At 44.7% G+C, this 25,555-nt stretch overlaps 1 protein-coding gene across 3 annotated transcripts in view; it reads right to left on the bottom strand.

Annotated features, from left to right (window-relative positions):
- Positions 1 to 14,608, bottom strand: part of ATP2B2 (ATPase plasma membrane Ca2+ transporting 2) — a 503,137-nt gene extending 488,529 nt beyond the window's left edge. For all 3 annotated transcript variants that reach the window (XM_066352101.1, XM_066352092.1, XM_066352093.1), the window contains exons 1-2: positions 14,489 to 14,608; positions 6,115 to 6,193 (exon numbers count right to left, since the gene is read on the bottom strand). The gene's annotated coding sequence lies outside the window, so the exon portion shown is untranslated. The remainder of the gene's footprint in view (positions 1 to 6,114; positions 6,194 to 14,488) is intronic.
- Positions 14,609 to 25,555: the final 10,947 nt, after the last annotated feature.

Raw genomic sequence — 25,555 nt, 5'->3', positions numbered from 1 at the left:
GTAAACAATCCAGCAACACAGCTTAACAGTTTTCTGCAACCTAATCAGGCAAGTGAGGTGGGGGGCTGGGCAGACTGTCAGCTTACATCCAATTCCCCACAACTCTGTCCCCCAAAAATCTAAACTCCAACAAAAACCCTGTTGGTTTTTTGGTCCCCAATAGGCACATATTTCTCTGGAATACCATAGGCACACCTGGAAATCTTCTAGGGCACACCTGGCACACACTTTGAGAAGCACTGATTTAGGGTGTGGCCTGGGCATCAGGCTATCTTTAAAATCCTCCCCAGTTGATTCTAATGTTCAGCCAAAGTTATGAACACTGACCCAGAAGCACCAGGCAGTGGGCCATTTGACTATTTCCTTTGAAACCAACAACGCACTTTCTATTAAAGGTTCTGAGAGCCCTTGCAGTAAAGACCCTCATTTAACCCAATGTTTCCCAAACTTATTTAACAATGGAACCCTTTCATCTCCCAACATTTATTAACAACAGGGAAAGTGGCATCATCTGGAGCAAACTTTAGGACATCTTGGGGACAGAGCATTCTACAGTGTACATAGGGCTATAAGTAGTAGAAAACAATGATCTATAGAAGCAAAAATTCATTCTGACTATTGCCCACGATGAAGGCTATATAACTGGTCAAAATATTTGCTCCTTCTCTCTACATTGACCTCTGGCTTGGCTGTGTGACTTACTCTGACCAATGAAATTTGATAGGAAGCACTACAAGCCGTTGCCTGGTACAAATGAGTTCTGTTTTCCTTTTACTGTGAGATAGCAACATCTCAGATTCAGGCTGCTCTGCCAGCCTGGGTCCTACAGTGAGAAACATGAAACAGAACCACAGCCAAGTCCCAGTGGACAAGTAATGTAAGAAATAAATCTTTGGCCCTGGCCAGTTACCTCAATGGATAGAGCATTTGGCAGGCATATGGACATCCTGGGTTTGATTACTGGTCAGGGCACACAGAAGAAGCGACCATCTGCTTCTCTCCCTCTCCCCCTTGTCTCCCTCTTCCCCTTTTCTCCCTCTCCCTCTTTCCTTTCTCTCCCTCTTCCTCTCCTGCAGCTAGTGGCTTGATTGGTACAAGCATCTGCCCTGGGCGCTGAGGATAGCTCCATTGGTTTGAGTGTGTCAGCCTCAGGTGCTAAAAAGAGCTCGGTTGATTCTAGCATCGGCCCCAGACAGGGGTTGCCAGGTAGATCCTGGTTGGGGCACTATCTCCAAGAAGGAGGAAAGGAAGGAAGGAAGAAAAGGAATAGCCTTTGTGGTTGTAAGGCAGAGAGATCTTGGGGTTACTTGTTAAGATAGCATAACTTAACTTATGCTGACTGGTTACCCAAGGAAATGGTGCTGGTAACATGCTTATTCTTACACAAAGTACAGAGAAGTTAGGCTGAGTATTCGGATATCCTGTATTATTTGAATTTTTGCTCAAGCATGTATTTCGTTAAAAAAAACCCAAAAACCTGGTTTAAAATTCCTTCAAGTTTTACCCTCATATTGACCCTCATAGATGAAATCTTCCTTCTGCTCAGGCTGGCAGGGTCAATTAGAAGCTTTAAGTATATTCTTTGCTCAAGAAAGACAACAAAATGCCTTTCCCAGAGGAGATGCCTAACCTTTTAAAATATCCTTTCAGAACTTGGATGTGCAGAAGGAAATGCTTTGGGAGACATGGCTTTAAAACCAGGAGATGTTATTTTTGGTCTCTGCCCAACAGAAATAGGCTCTGGGTCACCCACCTGGAGGGGAAATGGCTCAGTCAAAATGTCAAGGCATTAACTTCTACAAGACCTTTCAGTTTCCTGCTCTGGGTACAATTAGGCAGCATAGAGTAATGTATATCTACCCTCCGGAAAGATGTCCAAAAACAGCATGGAGTGCATCCTTTTACTGGTTCATTTAAGCTGGTTGGGTTGACGCCCTATGAAAACATCTCCCTCAATCACCTCTCATGGTGCCTGTAATTCCACCATTAAAACTTTATTCCTCTGGCCTCCACAAATGCTCTGTTATGGAGTTTATCAAAGTAGAACCTGTGAAGCTATTGATTTGTAAATAGGAATGTGTGATTGACATCAGGTTTGAGGCTCTAAATGGTAATGTTATGGGATGTAAGTGAGCCATAGGAGTCTCTGGGAGCTGTTCCTTCTGGAACCAGGCAGAGGTGAGGCTAAGACAAGAATTAGCCTGGCACCATAGACCTGGCCAGGGCTCAGCAGTGAGTGTGACCGGTATCCAGCTGGTATGTTCTGGGGCACATAAATCTGCTATTAAAATACTGGAATAGTCCTTTTATGTTGTAACTAACTAGCTGTTGTCATTTTGAATTAAAGCTTTAATGGTGGAATCCCAGGCCCTAGCCGCTTTCTAAGGGCAAATTCCATCCCTCCCATCCCTTATCCAGCAACCAAAAGAAATGGAGCCTCTTGGTCAACAGACAACTTAAAAGTAACTTTCCCCCCAGATGAGAGCAAGGCTCATAGGAACGGAACCGAGGTGATGGGCATCAAAAAGTGAAAAAGAGGTTAAGAGGAAGGTGGAGGAGGGAGGAGGCCAGAGGTAAACGTAAGCCTCTCTGTGTGCAGAGGAGCTGCCCTGCACTCTGCAGGGAAACGCAGCAGCACTGAGCTGTTACTGAGAGCTGGGGAATACGAAGTCTACTGAATGCTTGTGCTCAAAGGGTTTCTATCAATACCAAAGCAACCAAAGTACTTGGGGTGAAATATCCGAGTGAGAGGAGGGAAGCCTTCTAAAAGACCCTAAAAAACTGAAGAGTATCCAGAATATATAAAGAGCACCCACAACTCAGATAACAGCTAGCCTACTAGACACCTGGGTAAAAGACTTAAAGACATACTTTACCAAGAGAATGTCCAAGTGACCAATAGGCATATGTAAGGAGGCTCAACCTTATTACCGTTTGGGGAAAGGCAAATTAACACCACAGTGAAATCCCTCTACACACCCACCAGAATCACTGAAATGCAAAACAGACGATACAGAAGTTTTCAAGGATGCGGACGGAGTACCTGATACTTACATATGTTGGAAGAGTATGGATGGATGGATCTCACTAATGTAATTTGAAGGAAAGAAGCCAGACCCAAACATTACATATGTAAGATTCTGTCCCTATAAAGTTCCAAGGCAGACAGGTAGGACTCAGGACAGTGGTCATGCAAGCTGAGGCTTGGAAGAGGCTGGGAAGGGCACAGCGGGGCTTCTGCGATGCTGGTTAACTAGAAGCTTCTTAACCTGAGTGCTTTCACGGATGCCGTCACCTAGTGACACCCATGAAGCTAACCATTTACGATTTGTGCATTTTTCTGTATGTCTGTAATACTTCAGTAAAAACTAAGGGGAAAACCTTCAAGAAGATGTTTCCATGTTCACCCCTCCCCCCATTTTCACATATGTCTGAGGGTAGAAAAAATATCAAAAGATATATCTTTCCTGAAAAATATTTGCCTGGCTACATTCTCACTTTTTTCTGAAACACTGCAAGAACAGTATCTCTAATGTACGCCTCTCAGAAAAGTGCTTGTTGTGCAGAATCTCTGCATGGACAGGTGAGAGGGCTCACCCTGAGAATGGACTGTGTGCCCCCTTCAGGCTCATATGTAACAATCGTTTACCCAGCATCTGAAGTGTGCCGGGAACTTTCACCTACATATCTCCTGTCACACTCCCAACAAACAGTGCAGGACAGATGATGACCCACACTCTACAGGTAAGGATGCCCTTCTGGGAGGGGGTGGACAGCATTCATGGGGCACATGGCCATGTGCTAGAACTGGGAGGTAAGCCCTTAGACATCTGGCTCTGTGTTCCTGTCAGGTCACAGCTACCTCTTCAAATTGGACCAAAAGTTCTGAAACTTGAAAGGAAAGAAAATTCTGAATCAAGTACAATCTTTCATTAATTATAAATTGTTTCCCTTCCATCCATCTATTTCTGTTTAAGTCACACAAACACATGTAGCCTGCATGTCAAAGCAGTCTGCACAGGCTGCTGGAGTAGGTTATGAAGAAAGACAGACTGGAACCATGTCTACACAGACTAAGTTGTGCCTGTGGTTTCCTTCTCTAGAACAGCCCAGACCTCCTGCCCAAGGGCCTGAGAGTCTGTGGATGCCAAGCCCTGACAAAGCTGGAGAGCAGCACTCCGTCAGGGCTTGAGAAAGTGGGGAAGAGTTTTCTGAGACTGAGTGGTGGGGAGACAGAATGTCCAGGATCAGGTGCCAGCACCAACCTCCCAGAGGTCCAACTACTCAAGTTCCTCCACCCGTAAGCTGGTGCAGCTCTTCCTCTTATCTCCTGCAGATTCCCAGGATCCCCACTCCTCTCCTGCTGTCCTCAGAAAAAGAACCACTCACTCTCAGTGTGTTACGTTGGCCAAGACCCCATCTTCCTCTACGCCTCATTGTTTTTATCATGAAAATGGGAAATCTGGACTCTATGGATTTTACAGTACCTTTCAGCTTTTATATTTGGGAGTTTCTCAGGCCTCATTGAAACCAAAATACCCAGGCCCATCTCTGAAGACTCAAGATGAAGTCCAGGTTCACGTTGGACTGGGGCCTCTGTATGTTTCAACATGATCCCTGAGCAACTCTCTGATGCTTATATAAAGCTGCCCCTCTGTGACCATGGGTCCCAACATGACTAAATTATTTTAAACACCCCCCCCCAGAAGATCTCTATGAGTAGAGAGGCTCAAGTAAATGCACTGGACTCTAGTGAAGACAATTTCTGCTGGCCCAAGCTCCCCTAATTAGCACCCACACCTATTTAACTGTGCCTCTGTTTCCCTATGTGTGAAGTGGAAGTCATGGTTTTGTGGAGCCTCTAGTGGGCAGGCAGAGGCACAGCAGGTTCCTGGATCCCCATCAAAGAGAATTCATGGCTGTATCTCCAGGACAGAGCATGCGCTGGAAGCAGGGAGGGAGGCAGCCCAGCCTCATCTCATAAATCACGAGCCAGGAAATGCAGGGCAGGCACCCTTGCCTCAATATATATTACACATTAGATGCTTCACTGGTGTCCCACAAGGGAGCTTTGTGAAGTAAGGGGCCAAGAAGAGGGGTGGGAAATTAACATAAATAAAACCATGGGCCAACTCCCCCCAGGTCCTCCAGCTCCACAAGTCTCATGCAGGGACTAGAAACACAGCTTCTTCTTCCCTTTTTATTGTTGTTGGAGGGGGAGCATTTGGCTCTGGGTTTGAGGGCACACAAAAGGCCCTCAAAAGGAGACAGAAATCTATTACCCGCCTGGCCAGAAATCACCCTGCTGGACTGAGGCCAAGGGACAAGAAGCCATCCCAGGGGGCCTTAGGGAGGCCTCTTTGAGGGGAGAAAGGGTGTTGCCCATCCAGTCCCCTGAGGGCTTGCTGGCTCCAAAGAAGGCCTCCCAGTGGACATTTCATTCCAGGAAGTCTGGAACACTAGCTTTATTTTCATGCTCCCCACAAGCAAGGGTCTAGTTGAGGAATCACTCGGGGGCATACCTGGGGAGCAGTGAAAGGTCAGCATGCGGGTAAGACCCTGGTTGAGGGCTCTGGTGAGGCTGAATGCCTAATCCTTTGCCCTCCACCAGTGGTGGTGCCTTTGTCTATTTCATCTGACCAGAACGGGGGGGGGGGGGGGATTGACTCTTTTTGACAAAGACGCCATATAAATGTCAGGAAGCCTTGGCCAAACTTTCTTCTGCCTCATTAAGAATGATACCCATTTAAGAAGCACTCACTCTGTGGCAGGCACTGTGTTAATGCTGTGCATGTACGGGAGGCAGTTTTGCCTAATGGTTAAGAACCCAGATCTAGCATTGTCTACCTGTGTGACCTTGGCCACAAAATTTTACTTTTCTGGGCTAGGATTTCCCCAACTACAAAATGTGGATAATGTGGTTGCTTTGAGCATTCAATAAAACCATGCATATTAAGCGCACACAATCTGCGCTCCTCACACAGCAGATATCTGTCATCTCTTAGGTTACGACAACATGGAAAGATTTTAATTCTGTATTGGTTAGGGTCATGCCAACTGTTACTACAAACAAGCCCCCCAAATTGAGTAGTTTAACAAATGTTTTGTGCTCACATGCTCCAATGCTGGTGTTTCTGGTTGGCATGCAGCTGTCCTCCACATGGTGATTCAGGGACTCTGGAGTCCTCAGCATCTAAGAGGAAGTTGAAAGTGATCATGAAGATATTGCACTGGCCTGAGGTGACACACATCTCTTCCATTCATATTCCACTGATGAGAACTAGTAACTTAAGTGTGAGGAGTCCTGAGAAATGCTGTCCCTGGCTGGGCAGCCACTATCTAACTCTGTTCTATAAAACAGGGAGCACAGGTCATATCCACCACCTATCATTTAAGGATAAAGAAAGATGCTGACTCTCTCTCTCTCACTCTCTGTTTTTAGTGTGTGTGTGAGAGAGAGAAAGAGATGGAGGAACAGATAGACAGGAAGGGAGAGAGATGAGAAGCATCAATTCTTTGTTGTGGTGCCTTAGTTTTTCATTGATTGCTTTCTCATATGTGTCTTGACCAGGGGGCCACAGTAGAGGGAGTGACCCCTTGCTCAAGCCAGCGACCTTGTGCTTCAGTGACCTTTGGGCTCAAGCCAGCAACTGTGGGGTCATGTCTATAATCTCATGCTCAAGCCAGGAACCCTGTGCTTAAGTTGGTGAGCCCTCACTCAAGCCAGTGACCTTGGGTTTTAAAACCTGGGTCCTCAGCATCTCAGGCCAATTTTCTATCTACTGCGCCACCACCTGGTAATGCAAGATGCTGAATCTCAAACATGAACTCACACAAGGCAGAGAATCTTGTACATGGCCATGCTGAGATCTGAGCACCTATCTGTCTGCTTCCTAACCTCAGGTCTTTGTATTTAACAGTCCTGTCTCCGCCGGCAGCATTGAATTTTCTCCTGTCTGAGGTAGGTCCTTCAACTCATGGGAAGGAAAGAATAAAGACCTGACTCTGCAATTGTGTCTGCACCAGCCACATGAACCAAGGAGCTTCAAAGGTCTTAGTAGATACTGGAGTTTGCTACCATTGGGATGGCGTAAAACGGAAGGAACCCAAATGATAGCCAATATTTAAGGCCCCAATGAGCAAGACCCCAGCTGACAGCCATACTCCAGTCCTGAAGGTGGTGGTGGGAGGAGTACAAGTTAGAAAAAGAAGTGTGGGGAGAGTGAAAGGCTGAGTCCACTGGGCTAAATCAGCAAATGTTTCCTGGAGAGATCATCCCTAAACTGGGGGCAGCCAGAAGAACCTAGCCAATGGATATCTTGGTTTGGTTAGCCCAACAGCAGACTGAAGGTGAGGGTTTAATTATAAATCATTTATTTGGAAGGTGATTCTAGTAGGGGAGGGAGTGGCTGTTATCAATCACATGACCTCTGTAGGCAACTATAGACTGGGCTTGCTGTGAACCTGCAGGGGACAGTGTAGAACAGGGGTCCCCAAACTACGGCCCGCAGGCCGCATGCGGCCCCCTGAGGCCATTTATCCGGCCCCCGCCGCACTTCTGGAAGGGGCACCTCTTTCATTGGTGGTCAGTGAGAAGAGCATAGTTCCCATTGAAATACTGGTCAGTTTGTTGATTTAAATTTACTTGTTCTTTATTTTAAATATTGTATTTATTTCAGTTTTGTCTTTTTACTTTAAAATAAGATATGTGCAGTGTGCATAGGGATTTGTTCATAGTTTTTTTTATAGTCCGGCCCTCTAACAGTCTGAGGCACAGTGAACTGGCCCCCTGTGAAAAAAGTTTGGGGACCTCTGGTGTAGAACCTGCTTCCAAGCTATGCTAACAGGGGTTTTATCCACCAGGTCTCCAGAGGAGGTCCTGTCATCACACAGATGGGGTCCAAGTGGTGAATCCATAGCACCTGTTACCTAGGTATTATCCTGGAGCTCAGAATTGTGGGGCACAATTCTGTATGTTGGTGTCAGGGCCACAGGAAAACTTTCTGCTTTGGTCAGGATTGGCTTAGAATGGGGGTGAATCTATGTGCATGGTGGGCAACAAAGAGCCAGGTATGACCCCACAATGTGGGAATGGAGGAAAGTAACTGTATCCTCTGAAATGAGAGACAAAAGCATGGAGGAAGGTTGAGGTGCCCTAGCCACTGCCCCAGGCTCACCACCTGCAGGACCTGTCTATTCCTACTTTCCCTCTGCCCTTTCCAAGTCCATATCCGGACTGCCTCACCTGCATTCATTAAATGGGGAGGAGAGAGTGGAGGAGGAAGCTGAGAGTACATAGAAATTCACCCGCAGCACAGCAGGGCAGCCAAGGTGGCACCCATGTGAGCCTGGCCACCAGATGGCCAGAGCAGCTGCCTCTGAAGGGAGCACTGCCCCATGGAGTCAGCTTAGCCCAGGGGTAAGGCCTCTGAAATCACATCTCTGAAGTCTACCCACTCCACCTCTGCTTCAAAGGGTTCCATGGGAGACAAGACGGCAGTCAGATGAATGCCCGAGTAAATGCATTGAAAGGTAATTAAGTGTAATTTCCCTGCTGGAAATGCAAAGGCTGCCAGGAGCCAGTGGGAATAGCAGAATCTACCAGCCAACTCTTGGTGTCCCTGAATTGTAGCCAGAATTTTTGGAGAGTACGAGGAGTAGTAATGGATGCTAGGCAAAAGCTCATCATGACTTAGTCCCAGCAGAACGCACAAGGACACCTAGGAGATACCTCCATGTTCTGTAGGCAAGAAGTGCAGGCTGAAACCCAGCACTATGAGTACCAAAGATCCTTAGGGGGCTAAGAGGGAAGGAATGCTCTCACTGTGGTTGGGGGATCAACTTGGAGAGAGCATGAATGTCAAACATTGAAAAGGGACTGAGCTTTCAACCAGACATGACTGGGGTTGAATCCTGGGTTTATCATTTACAAGTTACCTAACTTTGACTGAGTGATTTAATGTCCTGAGCCTCAGTTTCCTTATCTGTAAAATGTTAACTATGACCGCCATCTAGGGTAGTCAGGAGAATTAAATGGGAAAAGCTACAGAAAATACCTGGGACATAGTAGGCACTCAAGTATCATTTATTAAAGAAGACTTATTGTTGTGATATAATAAGACTATTAGGAACTCATGGAGTAGCTACTATGTGCCAACGATGCCAAATGCTCTATATATTTGCTTGTTTATTCCTCTCAAGCAGGAAGCTGGGGTCGGGTGGAAGTGGAGACTGGATGAACTAGTCCAGCCAGAAGGGAGAGTGCAGGCAGATGATCATCAGGGAACAGTGGGCATACCACACATGGGGTTGGTTGTAGCATCTATGTCAGAGGGGGGGCAACTTTGTGTGGGGAGCAGGAAAATTTAGGTTGCAGTGATACTTGAAATCTAGTCAGCAATCAACATGGCTTAACTGAGATGCCAAATTGCTGAGCTGTATGCCTCACTTTGTAGCTTGTGTCTCTGGCAGACATAACTAATCCATCACAAAAAGATCCCCTGGAAGTCTCCAAATCCTTCTCAATGAAAGTTGCCAAATGATGTTAAATCAATTTGCTGCCTTTGTACTCATAGATGAATCCATGGAGAGGAAGTAGGTGTGAGAAGTGGGAGTCCTTCCTCTGATACTGGGAGTGTTGCTCCCTCACCCCTCTTTTCTACACCTGTCTTTTGTATATTTTTGCTTCCACTCATCTGAGCCTATTCCACTCAGAGTTATACCGTTGTAACTTAAATTCCTCCATGCTTTTTGTTTTGTGTGCATTTTGCCTGATGTTCTGGTGTTAATGCCTTCTTACAAACCAGTCAGTGAGTCAGACTTGACCGCATTTACAGATTTTCAGAAAGAAGAGAATTGTGAAGATCAAAATGTCAAAACCATTCTTGAGATTGTTTGAAGTGGCCAAGTCTTTTCAATTCATGTCTAAAAAGCTTTGTTCAATGCCTCTGGCCTTTGTTTCCTGTGGGTGCATCTTCCTCTTATATTTGATCATTACCTGCCCAGAATGACTTCTGATTCTTATCACCACTGGGAATCAGATCCAGGAGCTGGTGAGCCAGCTGTTGCATCATTGCAAGTACCAGTCAGAATTGATGTGGAAAGGTATGTGCAGTCTGCAACCAGGACAGATGGGGAGGTCAGAGGCCAAGGGCAAGGGACCAGAAATAATAAGCTGAGGGTGCAGGGCCACAGCCACAAATAACAATCTGATAGGGCAAAACTGGACTGGGTGTTGTGAACCAAGAAGACTGCAGTGTTGGGATGATGTTTGCAAGCAAAGCCTCCAGGGCCAGTCTTCACTGCGGACCTCTCTGTGAAGCCCAGTTCCACCAAGCAGTCATGTGGGTGTTTATGAGAGCAGGGCCCAATAGTTCCATGTGCATGGCAAGTAGGTATATCACCTGGGACTGTTCATCACTTTTTCATTTGTGTATATCCTGTCTTGTGAGCCTGACTGTGAGATTGGGAAAGAGAGGTGCAGGGTCCCTGTCTTCTTTTTTAATCCCCCAGGGACCTAAGTACAGAGGATAGTGTAAATAACCATGACTTTAGATTTGGCTAGAGCTGGGTTTCACACCAGCTCTGGTATTTGAGGCTGTAACTTGGGGTAGGTTACCTACCCTGCCTGCAGTCCAAAAGTTCATAAGATATATGGTGAAAGGCTGTTCTGAGGACTAAGTGAGATTATATATAAAGCACAGAGTATCTGTGCTGCACATGGTAACTGTCCATTGTCCAGTCTTCCTAATCAGTCAGTAAATGCTAACTAATTATTTTTCTTGACTAAATCCCTTATTTATTTGAAAATGTCAGGGTATAAAGGCATCGGGAATGTTCTTGTCCTTCAAGTAATTTCTATAATTTGAGGGTGGAAAGCAGATGCAGGGAGTGAATGGTTGTAACAGGTACAGCAGTATTATTCTGAGATACCATAACTCACTTCAATTATCATTTTGCTTTCTATGCTAGTTTTCTCTGGCTGCCACAACAAAGCGCCACAGCCTGGGTGGCTTAAACAACAGAAATTTATGTCTCACAGTTTTGAAGGCTGAAGTTCAAGATCAAGGTGTCAGCAGGGTTGGTTTTCTCTGAGGTCTCTCCTTGCCTGCCCTTTTCACATAACTCCTTCTGTGTGGGCACCACTGGTGTGTGTGTCAGTTTCGCTTCCTTATAAGGGCACCAGTCCTATTGAATGAAGGCCCCACCCTTATAGCCTCATTTTAACCAAATCACCTCTTTAAAAATCTTATCTCCAAATAAGGTTATATCCTGAGGTATTGGGGGTTGGGACTTCAACATATGAAATTTGGGGGACACAAGTCAGCTGATACCACCTTGCAATCCCGCTTATTACAGTAGAATGTGGGGTTGCGTGAACAGCTCCCTGAGGCACCCAGCAGACTGAGAGCTCCCACCATGGTACACCTTTGCCGGTTACAGCATCTGCCAGACAGGCTGGGCAGCAAAGTTTCCCTCATGCAAAACTCAGGACAGGCTCCGCTTTCCATCCCCTGGGTCTTCCCCGGGGCCACTCTGACTCCTCAATCCATGGGGTTTCCCAAAGAGCAGCAGACACCTTCAGGCCAAAATGAGAGGCAAGAGCAAGGAAACACCAGAGGTGAAGCCTTCTGTCTCATGGCTCTTAGGCACCCCTAATCAGAGATTCTACTCGTGGGTGTGAGGATGCCTGGGCAAGAAAGGAAGCAAGCAACAGCCTCTCCTCCTCATTCACCACATCCGGGGAGGAGGACTGTCATGGATCCCAGAGTACTCTTGCCTTTATTATTCCCTCCAGCTGAGGTGGGAGCTTTGGATAAACCATGGCTGAGAGATGCAAGGCCTGTACTGGGGTTCTAGCTCCCCCACTTTGGGGAACTTACTCATACTCTCTAAGTGGTGGTTCTGTGCCTTTAAAATGGGGATTATAGATTGTTTTGAAGCCTAACAAGGGTTAAAGATGTGGCTGGAAGGCCTATGTCTTGTGCCTGGGGAGGTGCTCGATATTAGAGCTAATCTTCTTAAAGTGCTAAGCAGGTTGCATGTCTGCCACCATGTGGCCTTCAGTAACTAAGCACAAATACTCACCTAGAGTGGCACATGAGGCCCTGCCCCTTGGGCTGAACCTTCCTTCTCAGACACATCTCTTCTTATCTCTCAGCTGGCAAATTGCTCCTTTGCTTCTGCTCCAGCAGTTATCTCTACCTGGATGCCTCTGCCCTTCTTCCACCTGGCCTTCCCTGCCAGCCCATCCTCTGGTCTTCTCTGCCCTTTAGTATGGGGATAATGGTTTTGGGAGCAGACCCCAGCTCCTATTCTAGTGCCATTACCGACCAGAGAGGTAACCTCAGCGATGTTATCAAAATATACTAGCAATTAAAAAAAAACCTCCACTTTCGGAATACGTCTGGGGTTAATTCAGACTCACATTGTCCTACCTCTTCCTTGTCCATCTCCACATTCAGCAGAACAGGGGCCTGGGATGCTTGGCAAACCTGAGTCACCAAGGGCAGCTTTAATGGCATTCCCTAGACAAGCAGGTGGCATAACACACCACCTGCCACCTTGGGGCTGAGATAAGGGACCCATCACTGACTGAGGGGAGTTTCAGGCTCTTGTGTCAGTGCTGAGCTGTTCTTTATGGATTTTAGCTCCATGGGACCTCTCAGGGGCCCTCTGCTCTGCTCACTTAGCATGTTCTCTCCGGGCTGTCTTAAACACTTTCTTGATTTCATGCCCACCTAGTCTCCAAGGAATGCCCAGATCCATATTTCCCACCCTGACCTCTCCCACAAACTCAAACCTACATATCTAAGAGTTGTCTGGACACATCCATTTGGATGTCCCACTGTAAACATAACCTTAATATGTTTAAGTCTTCATTTTCTCTCCTTGCCAATTGACTCTTTCTCCTGGGTTCCCCAACTCAGGGTTGGAACATCTGCCCAGCAACCCCAGCCAGGTCATAAGTACCACCCTTAAGTATTACTTTTTACTCACTGGGTCCTGCCACACCCTCATAGCTTGCCAAATGGCTCTCTCATCCCCCTTCCTCTCCCTCTCCCACTGGCATCTGTTGCCAGGACAACACTAACAGCCTCTTCCCTCACTACTTTTCCCCTCAATTAAAATCTTTCTCCTCACTGCCATGCAGCAATTTTCCCAAAGCACAAATATCCAATCCAGTCTTCTGCTTACACAAGTTCAAGAATTCTAGCTGATGAGCTGCATGGGAGTTGGGATCTCATTTGCCACACGGTACTGGGAGGAGACAGATGGCACACACCCCTAACTGGGTAATTGAGGAAAGCTTAATAAAGGGACTAAGGATAGTTTAGGCAAAGTTCAAGGAGAGCAACAAAGACAGTGCAGTGCTCAGGATGAGTATCAGCAGGAAGATAGCTCCAGCAGAGGCCTGAGGGCCAAGGAGAGAGAGCAGTTTCCTTGAACTCAAGAGAGCTATCTGGAGAGGGTGAACTGGTGGCAGCTGTGGCCTGGGAAATTCAGGCACTGTAACCCCACAGTGAGGGAACTGGGAAGTAAATACCCAATCTCTCTTTCCCTTCACCCTCTGGTCTCTTGTCTGTGCTTTTAATTTGCCACCTCTAACCAGAACCCAGAGGACACAGGTCAGCCTCCCAGAGCACAGAGAGGCTCAGACAAAGGTGCCTGGTGGATCTGAAGGAGCCAAAGGAAAATCCCAGCACACCACTATATCCCTGGCACCCAGGGACTGACCACACAGTTCAATATACCAATAAGTCAATAGATGTTGAGTCAAATGCATGTGAGGAGGATAGAGGCCAGATTTCTTGGTCAGGCACTTGGAGACCTTCATACATCTGACCCAAACTCACTTTCCATATGTTCTACACTCAACTTGTGGTAGTCACTGGCTTGAGCCCAAAGGTAACTGGCTCAAAGCCCAGGGTTGCTGGATTGAGCCGAAGGTCTCTGGCTTGAGCAAGGGGTCACTGGTTCATCTGGAGCCCCTTGGTCAAGGCACATATGAGAAAGCAATCAATGAACAACTAAGGTGCCACAATTATGAGTTGATGCTTCTCATTTCTCTCCCTTCCTGTCTGTCTCTCTCAAAACAAACAAACAAACACACAAAACAACAAAGTAGGGTAAAATTGTGAGATATGATTATTCCTAATGTCCAAACTGAAGGCAGTGAGTTTTTCTCTCCATTGCCAAAGATGGTTAGGTTTTTTGTTTTTTTTACTTACTGATTTTAACAAATCAAATCTTATGGACTTGAGATCAAACATTTGCTTACTATATAATAAAAACACCAAGGTAAAAGACCCAAAGGTGCTTCAATTCAGACCGAAGCAAAGCCAAACACAGTGAAGCTGGCACTGAGAGAAAAGTTCCCCTTGACAATGAAGTGCGCCAGCTTGCAATACCCACTTAGCTTCTCAAGCATAGTACACTAATAGAACTGAAAGCTACTGTTTGGAAGCGAAGTTTACAGTCCACTTACTGATGAAGAGGCATTTTACGGACACAGGCTATGAAACTTGTTTTCATTTTGATGTTTTAAAAATCTAATTTCCATGCAAATAGGAAAGGATGTGTTTGAGAGTATCGACTTCGGGATTTGTTTGAGCGTCAAGCGGCATGACTAATATTTGAGGGGTTGGAAAGTGTCCAAGGACACTTAAGAAATTCCAGTATTACAAAAGAAACCAAATATGTTGTGATTAGAGTATTCACTGTCCAAAGCAAATAAATGAGCTGGCTCAGAAGAGGAGCCGCTTTGCACTGCCCATTGGCTTCTGAGCAATTCTGTTCTCCAGAATCTGAAATCATATAAGAAGACTCATTGTAAAAACTTTAGTTAAAAGTCCCAGTTATTCACTTTTTAAAAAAAAAATGGGCTTAAAATATTCAGAGGGAGAAAAATACAAATGTTAGACCTCAGGGGCAAGGGCCTGCTAATAGAAGTTTTAACAAGTAATTTGTTTTTGCATTCCATGATAGTGAGCCTGAACTTGAAAAGTGAAGAAAAAGAAGAAGGTAAGGATAGAGATGCCTGGGATTTTTCTCCTGATGAAAAAGGAAGAGTCAAGAGACTGTGATGTGAGGAAGTTGGGTATATAATTCCAAGTTTTAAGAAATCGTTTTTGAATTAACATATAACAGAATTTGGCTTTGTCCTCAGGTGGAAAGAAAAGTTCTTGTATTTGAATGGGGGTGGGGAGTTGGGGAAATGATGCAGGACAAATAGCAGCATAGGAAGTACTCAAGTTGAAATTGTTTGAAAAGGGCTATTACCTTGTTCTACCTGATAAGAGCAAATGAATGGTTAAAGGCTTTTAAAATGCTCCATTTGAAGTCCCCACACAGAAAAGCAAAAAGTTGAGCTGGGGACCAAGGAGACCCATAAAGCCACTGTGTCTTCCTAATGTTACCCCAAGGACCAACGTGAATATTAGAAACCAACTGAAGTTTAATACAAGAAAAGGTGCAACTTGGAATTTTCCCTATCTTATTCTAAATCCAATATCAAAATTTTTTATTTTATAGGCCCTGGCCGGTTGGCTCAGTGGATAGAGCATCAGACCAGAATGCGGCTGTTCCAGGTTCAGTCCCTGGTCAGGGTACACATAAGAAGTGACCATCTGCTTCTCTTCCCCTCCCTCTCCCCATTCTTTCTTCTCTCACAGCCAGTGGCTTGATTGGTTCAAGCATTGGCCTCAGGTGCTGCAGATAGGTCAGCTGATTCGAGCATCAGCCCCAGATAGGGGTTGCCAGGAGGATCCTGGTTGGGGCACATGCAGGAGTCTGTCTCATTATCTCCCCTTCTCTCACTTAAAAAAAAATCTTTTATTTTATAGTAGTTAAATAATAATTGCTATTGTTTTTACAAAGAGATTCTCTCTCTCTCTCTCTCTCTCTCTCTCTCTCTCTGTGTGTGTATGTGTGTGTGTGTGTGAGAGAGAGAGAGAGAGAGAGAGAGAGAGAGAGATCTTAGTTACACGCACTGAGTCTATTGCCCAAAATCTACAGTAATCACTATCTCCTAGTGGGCACTTCTATAATTGCATGCCTGTGTCACTGCTCCCTTGGCAAGGGCAGTGAGTTTGGTTTGCCTGCGATTCTTTTCTGATCCGTTGTTTGTCTTGGGGACATAATACCAAATACTTCAAAGGTTCAACTTAATAGGCTTTTAAAATATCCTTATCACATGCCTGCAGCCTCCACTTTGAAGTGGAACCTTTGGCTCTAGAAGGACATTTGTGTTTGTTTTCTCCCCCATTTTGGGTAATGATTCTTCTGATTTCTCAATTTCTTTCTTCTTTCCTGATTTCTAGGTATACAACACGTCTTCTCTGTCCCAAGGGGAGAACACATTCATTAGCATTAAGTCCCCTTACAGGGCCAGAGAGCTGTTGGTCCTTCCTTCTCAGATAGAAAAAGCTGGCTGTACCTGAAAGATCTGTGTCTTGAAATCCATTAATCTAAATTTTTGTTTCATTCTCTTTTTTGCTCCAAAAACACCTAGCTTGCACTTCTATCCCTGTTTTAGTCTAGTATCCTGGAAACCACCTCCAAGGTTCTTCCCTCCGGACAAGAAAAGAGGCCTAGAGGGAGGAATGGGAGAAACCTGTGTTAAAGGTGGAGGGGAAAGAAGGGTGGACATGAGTGAGGGAAAGGTACAGAAAAGGGAGAAAAGAAGGAAAGGAGAGAGAAAGCAGGAACGATGGGAAGGGAGAGAAAACATGAAGCTATGAAGAACAGAGGACAAGATAGTGAAAGGGTAAGGAGGCAAAGCTTGTGTCCACCGGGCTAGAAGTCACCGGGGCCCTGATACCTCAGTTGTGACACAAGATGAGCAACTGAGTAAATTAAGGTCCCAACATCTGTCCCACTCTAGTCAGAGATTGTGGCATACTTGGTGACTCTGGGAACCCAGGACAACCCCTAGTCCCTAAGATGGGAGGGACAGGCAAGCTTTTAGTCAGGGCCCAGAGTAGCCTCAATTAGGTGAATTCAGCTCAGGGACATGTAGCCCTTCCTGCCCCTCACTTGGTTTCTGACCCTGACCTTGCTGCTACCTCTAACCCCATGCCCAGATTCTGAAAATGTTTTCTGATTTCTGATTCATGCATTATTTTTCTGGTCTCACCCTCCAGGAAGCTCTTTGAGTATCCTGGGTGACTAAAGGAAGTGATTTCCAGCAAGGTGTCTTCATCACCTAAAAGCAGCTCAATTCCTGACTACTCTGGACCTGGTAATGCAAATATGTACAACCATTTTCCTTGGGCCCTGGGAGTCTCCTAGCAACCTATGGTTTCTACCTCTTCTTAGCACAGCAGATAGGCTTAGCAAAAGAGTGCCTCTGAGTTTTTGGGATATATACCCAGTAGAGGGATTGCTGGGTCATAAGGTAGTTCTATTTTCAGTTTTTTGAGGAACCACCATACTTTCTTCCATAATGGTTGTACTACTTTACATTCCCACCAACAGTGTATGAGGGTTCCTTTTTCTCCACAGCCTCTCCAACATTTGCTATTACCTGTCTTGCTAATAACAGCTAATCGAACAGGTGTAAGGTGGTATCTCATTGCCGTTTTGATTTGCATTTCTCTAATAGCTAAAGAAGGTGAGCATCTTTTCATATATCTGTTGGCCATTTGTATTTCTTCCTGATACGTAAAGACACATGCAGCCCCATGTTTATTGCAGCATTGTTCACAGTGGCCAGGACATGGAAACAACCAAAAAGCCCATCAATAGATGACTGGATAAAGAAGATGTGGCACATATACACTATGGAATACTACTCAGCCATAAGAAATGATGACATCGGAACATTTACAGCAAAATGGTGGGATCTTGATAACATGATACGAAGCGAAATAAGTAAATCAGAAAAAACCAGGAACTGTATTAATCCATACGTAGGTGGGACATAATAGTGAAACTAAGAGACATTGATAAGAGTGTGGTGGTTACGGGGGGGAGGGGGGAATGGGAGAGGGAAAGGGGGTGGGGAGGGGCACAAAGAAAACAAGATAGAAGGTGAGAGAGGACAATCTGACTTTGGGTGGTGGGTATGCAACATAATTGAACGACAAGATAACCTGGACTTGTTATCTTTGAATATATGTATCCTGATTTATTGATATCACCCCATTAAAAAAATAAAATTATTATAAAAAAATAAAAATAAAATAAATAAATAAATAAAAAGAGTGCCTCAGGCATTTTAAAATATGTTCCCACCTTGCTAAAAACCAACTTTCTTCAAACATGCACCTAACAACATGGAAAGTATTGTCACATACCACCATAAGTTTTTCTCCATAAGTGTGGGGTCAATTCCCTGGCTCTGCCCATTGGTCACAGTGGGTGTGTTGATATGCTAAAACAAACACTCTCTGTCTTTCATGAGCTAACATTCATACTGCTGTGAAAAGAAAATGTTTATGCTATCATTCCTTGAAATATAAAACTTGCCAAAATAAAAAAAAATAGTAAATCTGAATAATCCTATATTCTTTTTTTAAAGACAACTTCCACATGTTATAAACACCTGTTTTACACCATCATATCCCAAAAATAAAAATGGAACGTTTCCTAACATTTTATTTTGAGACCAATATAGCCCTAGTACCAAAACCAAACAAGGATATTATCAGAAAGAAAGAAAGAAAAAAAGACAGAGTAGGCCAATATTGTCCATAAACAGCAATGTGAAAATTCCTATAAAAATATTAGCAAATTGAATACAGTGATATATTTTTAAAAGAATAATATATCATGACTGAATGAAGTTTATTTGAAAAATGCCAGAATGGTTTAATATTCAAATATCAATCAATACATTTCACCACAATAACAGAAAAATTATATCTCAAAAAACTTATAAAAAACATTAATAAAACCAACTCCTATTAATAATAAAAATCTCTTAACATTAGAAATAGAAAAAAGTTTTTAAACTAGGTTATGAGAATGCAGAGGTTATGCAGAGGTAACATCATAGTTATTGAAATCTTTACCCCTGTGCTTGGAAACAAGATAAGGATGGCCATTAACTTGCTCACAACCTTAGGGGCAAAGCAAACAATTAAAATTAATAAATGAAGTTGTCAAAGTCACTAGATACAGGATCAACATAAAAAGCAATACATTTAAAAGGATTTAAATAATATAAATTATGTTCTTGAACTACAATGGAAGTCAGAAATCAGTAACAGAAATATTTGGAAAATCACTAAATATAGGAAATTAAGCAACACACTCCTAATTAACTTATGGATCAAAGAAAAAATTACAAGAAAAAATTGCAAAATATTTTGAATTGATTGAAAATAAAAATACAATGTATCAAAATTTGTGGGATGCAGCTAAATTGTGCTTAAAGGAAAATGTATAACAATATCTTTATTATATGCGGCTTAAGTGTCTGTTTGTCGCCGATAGCTTATTGGTTGCTTGCGTAACTGTACTAGCCAATGGGGTGAAGTTGCCACGGCTGAACGCAAATTGAGCGGGTCAGGGGGAAGGTGAACATTTGTTTGCATTGGCAATCATCTGCTTTTGAAACAATTTAAGGCTGAACGCAAATTGAGCGTGTCAGGGGGAAGGTGAACATTTGTTTGCATTGGCAATCATCTGTTTTACATAAAAACTATGTCTTAACGTAATTTCTTTTAAGAATGCCTCCTAGAAAATACAGCACTGAAGAGGAGAGAAAAGGAGCTAAAGCTGCACAAAAACAGCTTTCTCGACAAAAAGAAACCACTGAGCAGGGAAAGACAAGGCTTGCTTCAGTCGCAGAGCAAATGTGTCTTTCTCGGCAAAACGAGACTGATGAGCATAGAGAAACAAGGTTTGCCTCAGATGCAAGACAAAAAAGCCTGTCTTGACAAAATGAGTCCCTTGAACAAAGGCAGGAGAGAAATGCAAAAAAATGACAGAGTAATGCTGACCGAAACGCAAAAAGAATTAAAACAGTTTCAAACGGAGAAACTTTAATTTTTGAGCATTCCTCTGGTGACATGAATATTAAATGTGAACACTGTCAGTCCTTAAACTTCAAGTTAGAAACTAATCGATTTGACCGTGGCAAGAAAGGATTTTCTCAATGTTGCAAGTACAGAAACATTGTAAAAAATGATGGAAAGATCTACACAAGAAATGTTGTGTACAAAGAGATCTTTGACATGTGAATTAACATTTTATTATTTAATCACCTTTATTTATTGAGCTAGCGGTGGCTCTTAAGAAATGTACCGCCAGTGGTTTCCTTCATTGCACTCTACTTTAAGCAATTAAGCAAGTAGAAGGGGGAAACTCCGTGGGGCACTAAGCAAAGGGGCGTCCTCGCTGCCTGCCCTGGGTAATTCAGTTTGAATTAGCAAACACTTTTGCACAAATCATTTTAATTACAATTTATAATATCTAGAACAGCGGTCATTTCGTATGATCTCTGGGCTTTCTAGTATGCTTATATTAGAAAAGAAAAGGCCCTGGCCAGTTGGTTCAGGGACAGAGTGTCGGACCAGTGTGCAGATCTCATAGGTTCGGTCCCTGATCAGGGCACACATGAGAAGCGACCATCAGCTTCTCTTCCCCTTCTCCTCCCCCTTTTCTCTCTCTTCCCCTCTTGTAGTCACTGGCTTGATTGGTTTGAGCATCTACCTTGGGCTCTAAGGATAGCTGGGTGGGTCTGAGCATCGGCCTCAGGCACTGAGGATAGCTCAGTTGATTTGAGCATCATCCCCAGACAGGGGTTGCCAGGTGGATTCCAGTCAGGCCATATGTGGGAGTCTGTCTCACTATTTCTCCTCTTCTCACTTAAAAAAAAATTCAACAATTTGAATGAAATAGAAAAATTCCTTTTTTTGTGTGTGTATTTTTCTGAAGCTGGAAACGGGGAGAGACAGTCAGACAGACTCCCGCATGCGCCCGACCGGGATCCACCCGGCACGCCCACCAGGGGTGACGCTCTGCCCACCAGGGGGCGATGCTCTGCCCCTCTGGGGCATCGCTCTGCCACGACCAGAGCCACTCTAGCACCTGGGGCAGAGGCCAAGGAGCCATCCCCAGCGCCCGGGCCATCTTTGTTCCAATGGAGCCTTGGCTGCGGGAGGGGAAGAGAGAGACAGAGAGGAAGGGGGGGGTGGAGAAGCAGATGGGCGCTTCTCCTATGTGCCCTGGCCGGGAATCAAACCCAGGTCCCCCGCATGCCAGGCCAATGCTCTACCGCTGAGCCAACCGGCCAGGGCCTGAAAGAGTATATACAGTAGGATTCCATTTCGGTAAAATTCACAAGCAAGAAAGAGTGATCTACACAGTGTTGCAAGTCAGAATAGTAGTCTTCTTAAGAGTGGTAGTGACTCCTAAGTGACCTTAGAGGGTACCTAAGGGGGCTTCTAGTGCTGGCCCCCTTACTTGATCTGGGTGCTGGTTATAAAGGGTTCACCTTGTGAAAATTCACCTAGTTGTATAATTAAGACTTGTACACTTTTGTATGACACATTTCAGAGAAAAGTTTGACTTACTGTGTGCAAAGTGCTATGATAGAAACCTACATGTGCTGGAGAGAGAATTTGGTCAGTCTGGGAGGGCTCCTTGGAGGAAGAGAAATTTAGCTGAGAGCTAGAGGGTAAGGTGGAGCCTGCTGTGAGAGGAGCAGTAGAGAAGAGCTTCCTAGCAGGAGGAACAGCACAGATAGACAGCAGTGTGATAAATCATGACTTTTCCCCTCTGGAAACCAATGGCTGTAGGATGATGATCTTAGCATTACAGACCTGCCTTAGTTGGCCATTTAATTGTCCTTAAAATTAACTTTATTATTCCTTGAGGACCTGACTTTGGTCCTCAGCTTTCTCCCTTCTCTGGCTAGATAAAATGAAAGCTTTTTGAAAGCACCAAAAAAAGGAACTCTGGATACCACTTGTCTATTACTCACCCTTAGTTATTCATTGTTTCTCTATGGAACAAAAATCAGCAAACTATAGCCCATGGGTCAAATCAGGCCCATGGACTGTTTTTATCAAGCTTTATTTATTTACATATGTCTATAGCTGCTTTGTGATACAACAGCAGAGGTAAGTTGTTGCAAATAACAGTGTAGGCTTCAAAGTCTAAAACAATTGCTACCTGGCCCGTTGAGGAAAAAGTTTGCAGACCCTTGGTACAGAGCATCAGTGGTGCTTACCACAGCCATCAATCTCATTTATCCCAATGTGTTCTCTCTCCATGTCAAATTCCCGAGGCACCATGCCTGGTAGTGCATTTCCTTCCACAGGCCCACCCTTCCAATTTCCCACTCATGGCAGTCTTGACAATTGTACTGTCTCTGCTCAGTCAGGCACTGGTAATTGGGCCTTCTTGCCATCCAGACCATGAATAATCTAGCTTCAAAAGCACATCTTACAACCTGCTTACTGAGACCAGTCTGTCATCAAATGTTAGAGGTTGGGTGTTGCAAAAGTAGATGCACAGCCTGACCTGTGGTGGCGCAGTGGATAGAGTGTCGACCTGGAACACTGAGGTCGCCAGTTCAAAACCCTGGGCTTGCCCAGTCAAGGCGTGTATGGGAGTTGATGCTTGCTGCTCCTTCCCCCTTCTCTCTCTGTCTCTGTTTCTCTCTCCATCTCTCTTCTCTAAAATGAATAAATAAATAAGAATAATACAAAATAAATAAGAAAATAAAAAAAAGATGAGAAAAAAAAATTTTTTTTTAAATTAAAAAAAAAAAAAAAAAAGTAGATGCACAGATGGAGTTTGGGGTGTAAGATGTTTGTGAGGGATCAATACCTGTGAAGGAAGAAGGAGAAAGCAGGGTTGGGCAGAGGGAGAAGTGGAAGTCTGATGAAAGCTGGATGAAGCCTTGGTTGATTGGGGGATATATCTGGTCCCACCGTGACCATCCTGAACATTCTGAGCATCCTGAATTGGCCAAAATTGCTGGACCTTTATATCCTCACCTCACTTACTTGCTAGATGCAGACTGCCCTGGGAAGGACATGACCTCAGCAAAAGGGTTCTCTCCAGTGGAAGCAAACACTGCAGGACTTAAAAGTTGGAGGCAGCTTGCTGATTACTGTACCCTCCCCTTCCACTGAGTCCTCCCTCAAAGGGGAGAGCAAGGCTCTGAAAGGTGCCCAGGGTCACAAAGCTAGGGAGTGGCAGGACTGGAATTCAGATTTAGTACACCTGTCTTTTAATCTCATTTCTTCTCCCCTCTAGGCCACCATCTCTTGTAAAGTGATTAACAAGTGCTATAATATTTTATTAATAATCAAAGACAAATAATGGCCAACCAGATCTTCTGACCAGCTTGAGCTAGCAAGAGTCATGCTTGCACACACATAGGGACATGCATAATTGTGTGCTCACTCTGTGTCCAGCGCTGGGCTAAGCACTTGGCATGGATAATACCCCAGCAGCCCCTGAAGTAGACAGACTATTCTGCTCATACAGGGAAATTGACGCTTAGGAGAAGTGAAATGACTTGTTGAAAGTCAACTGTCACACACAGGTCTATTTAACTATAGCATAGGACTTCCTCCTATTTTGGAGTCTTAACAAAAGCAATTACTGTGTTAATTTGTGTCTTCATAATGTAGGAAACTGTATAATTTTAAGTTTTTTGAAATATTTTAAATAGCCCACGAAATCCCTTCATTGCCTTTACTGAACCTCAGTGACTCAGGCACACAGAAGGAGATTCACTTGCCCATGTTAATGACAGGGCCGTGAAAGGCAGGCTGGAGTGTGTCCAAGTATGAGGAGCACAGGGATGATGCTCATCTGATTTTGGGATCTCTTTCTCTGTCTACTGGTTTTGTCTCTTGATTTCCCCCTGAAGATCCTGCATTACAAAAAGAAGCATTTACTTCATTTTTTTTTATTTTATTTAATTTTTTTGTATTTTTCTGAAGCTGGAAATGGGGAGGCAGTTAGATAGACTCCTGCATGTGCCCGACCGAGATCCACCCAGCACGCCCACCAGGGGGGGGACGCTCTGCCCATCTGGGGCGTCGCTCTGCTGCAACCAGAGCCATTCTAGCACCTGAGGCAGAGGCCACAGAGCTATCCTCAGCGCCCGGGCCAACTTTGCTCCAATGGAGCCTTGGCTGTGGGAGGGGAAGAGAGAGACAGAGAGGAAGGAGAGGAGGAGGGGTGGAGAAGCAGATGGGCATTTCTCCTGTGTGCCCTGGCCAGGAATAGAACCCGGGACTCCTGCACGCCAGGCCGATGCTCTACCACTGAGCCAACCGGCCAGGGCCGCATTTACTTCATTTTGTTTTGTTTTGTAAAACAGCATGAACTTTGGAATCAGGCAGACGAGCATCCAAACCTAGATTCTGCTCCTTACTTGCTGTGTGACCTCCACTAAATAGCTTTACCTCTCTGAATCTTAATTTCCCCAACTCTAAGGTTGGCTTATACCATTTCTATGCCGGGCATTGTTGTGAGGGAATGCTTGGAGCACAGCATGCACTGGCATTCTACAAATGATTCGTGAGCTCTGGTCACCATAGGACCCCAACTTCTTGGCCATTCTAGTAAATGACTCTTGTTTTCAGGCCAAGATCACCCTCTCAACACAGAAGTTCTGCCTCAGTTCACATGTGAGGTCCCTCTTTTTCCTCTGTGATTGCTGGAGAATACCCACTTCCTTGACTCCTGGCCAAGTATGGATTCTTCCTATGGCCTCTGAAGAAGTACTTCTTAAAAAGGTGGGAAGAAGTTGGTCTCTAGAGCTGGTTTGGATTTCACCTAAGTCTCCTTTTAGCTGGACCCTGAGCAAGTTTCTTAACCTTTCCGGGCTTCCAATCTCTTATCTGTACAATGGGGATAAGAATCACACTGAATTCACGGGATTGTGGTAGGAATTAATGAGCACTGGACATGAAGACTCCTTACACACTGACTGGCATATTGGAGGTACCAAATGGATGTCCATCCTCTTTTTCTTTTGGTGTTCTCATGTATTCTAAGTTAATACTTTCACCAGAGATCCCTAAAAAGTCCTATCTGAGCCAAGGCCTTTCTACAATTCTAGTAACGATTGCTATAGGTATTTAAAAAGATAAAAATTGGGGATTCCGACCGACCTGGGCCGGTTCACGCCTCCTTAGGCAACCTGGTGGTCCCCCGCTCCCGGGAGGTCACCATATTGATGCCAAACTTAGTGCGGACACCCGATCGGCATAGCGCACTACAGCCCAGAACTCCTGGGCTCAAGCGATCCTCCCGCCTCAGCCTCCCGAGTAGCTGGGACTACAGGCGCGCACCACCACACCCGGAAAAATTGGGGATTCCAAGATGGTGACAGAGTAGGTGGATGTTCCAACTGCCACCTCCCAGGACCAAATTGAATTACAACTCAATTTAAGGACAATCATCTTGAAAAACCAACTTTGGACTAAATGAAGAGGAGTCTATAACCAAGGATCATAGAAGAAGTCACAATGAGACTGGTAGGAAAGGCAGAGATGCAGAAAGAGCTGCCCTGCTCCCAGGAGTGAGAGGCAGCAGAGGGTCTGGAGGGACTCTCACTGCAGGAGGTTCGCTCTGA

The sequence above is a fragment of the Saccopteryx leptura genome, chromosome 10 (assembly GCF_036850995.1).
Source record: "Saccopteryx leptura isolate mSacLep1 chromosome 10, mSacLep1_pri_phased_curated, whole genome shotgun sequence".
Taxonomy (NCBI): Eukaryota; Metazoa; Chordata; class Mammalia; order Chiroptera; family Emballonuridae; genus Saccopteryx; species Saccopteryx leptura.
The sequence above is the reverse complement of the archived record's forward strand: the minus strand, read 5'-3'. Positions and strand labels throughout refer to the sequence as shown.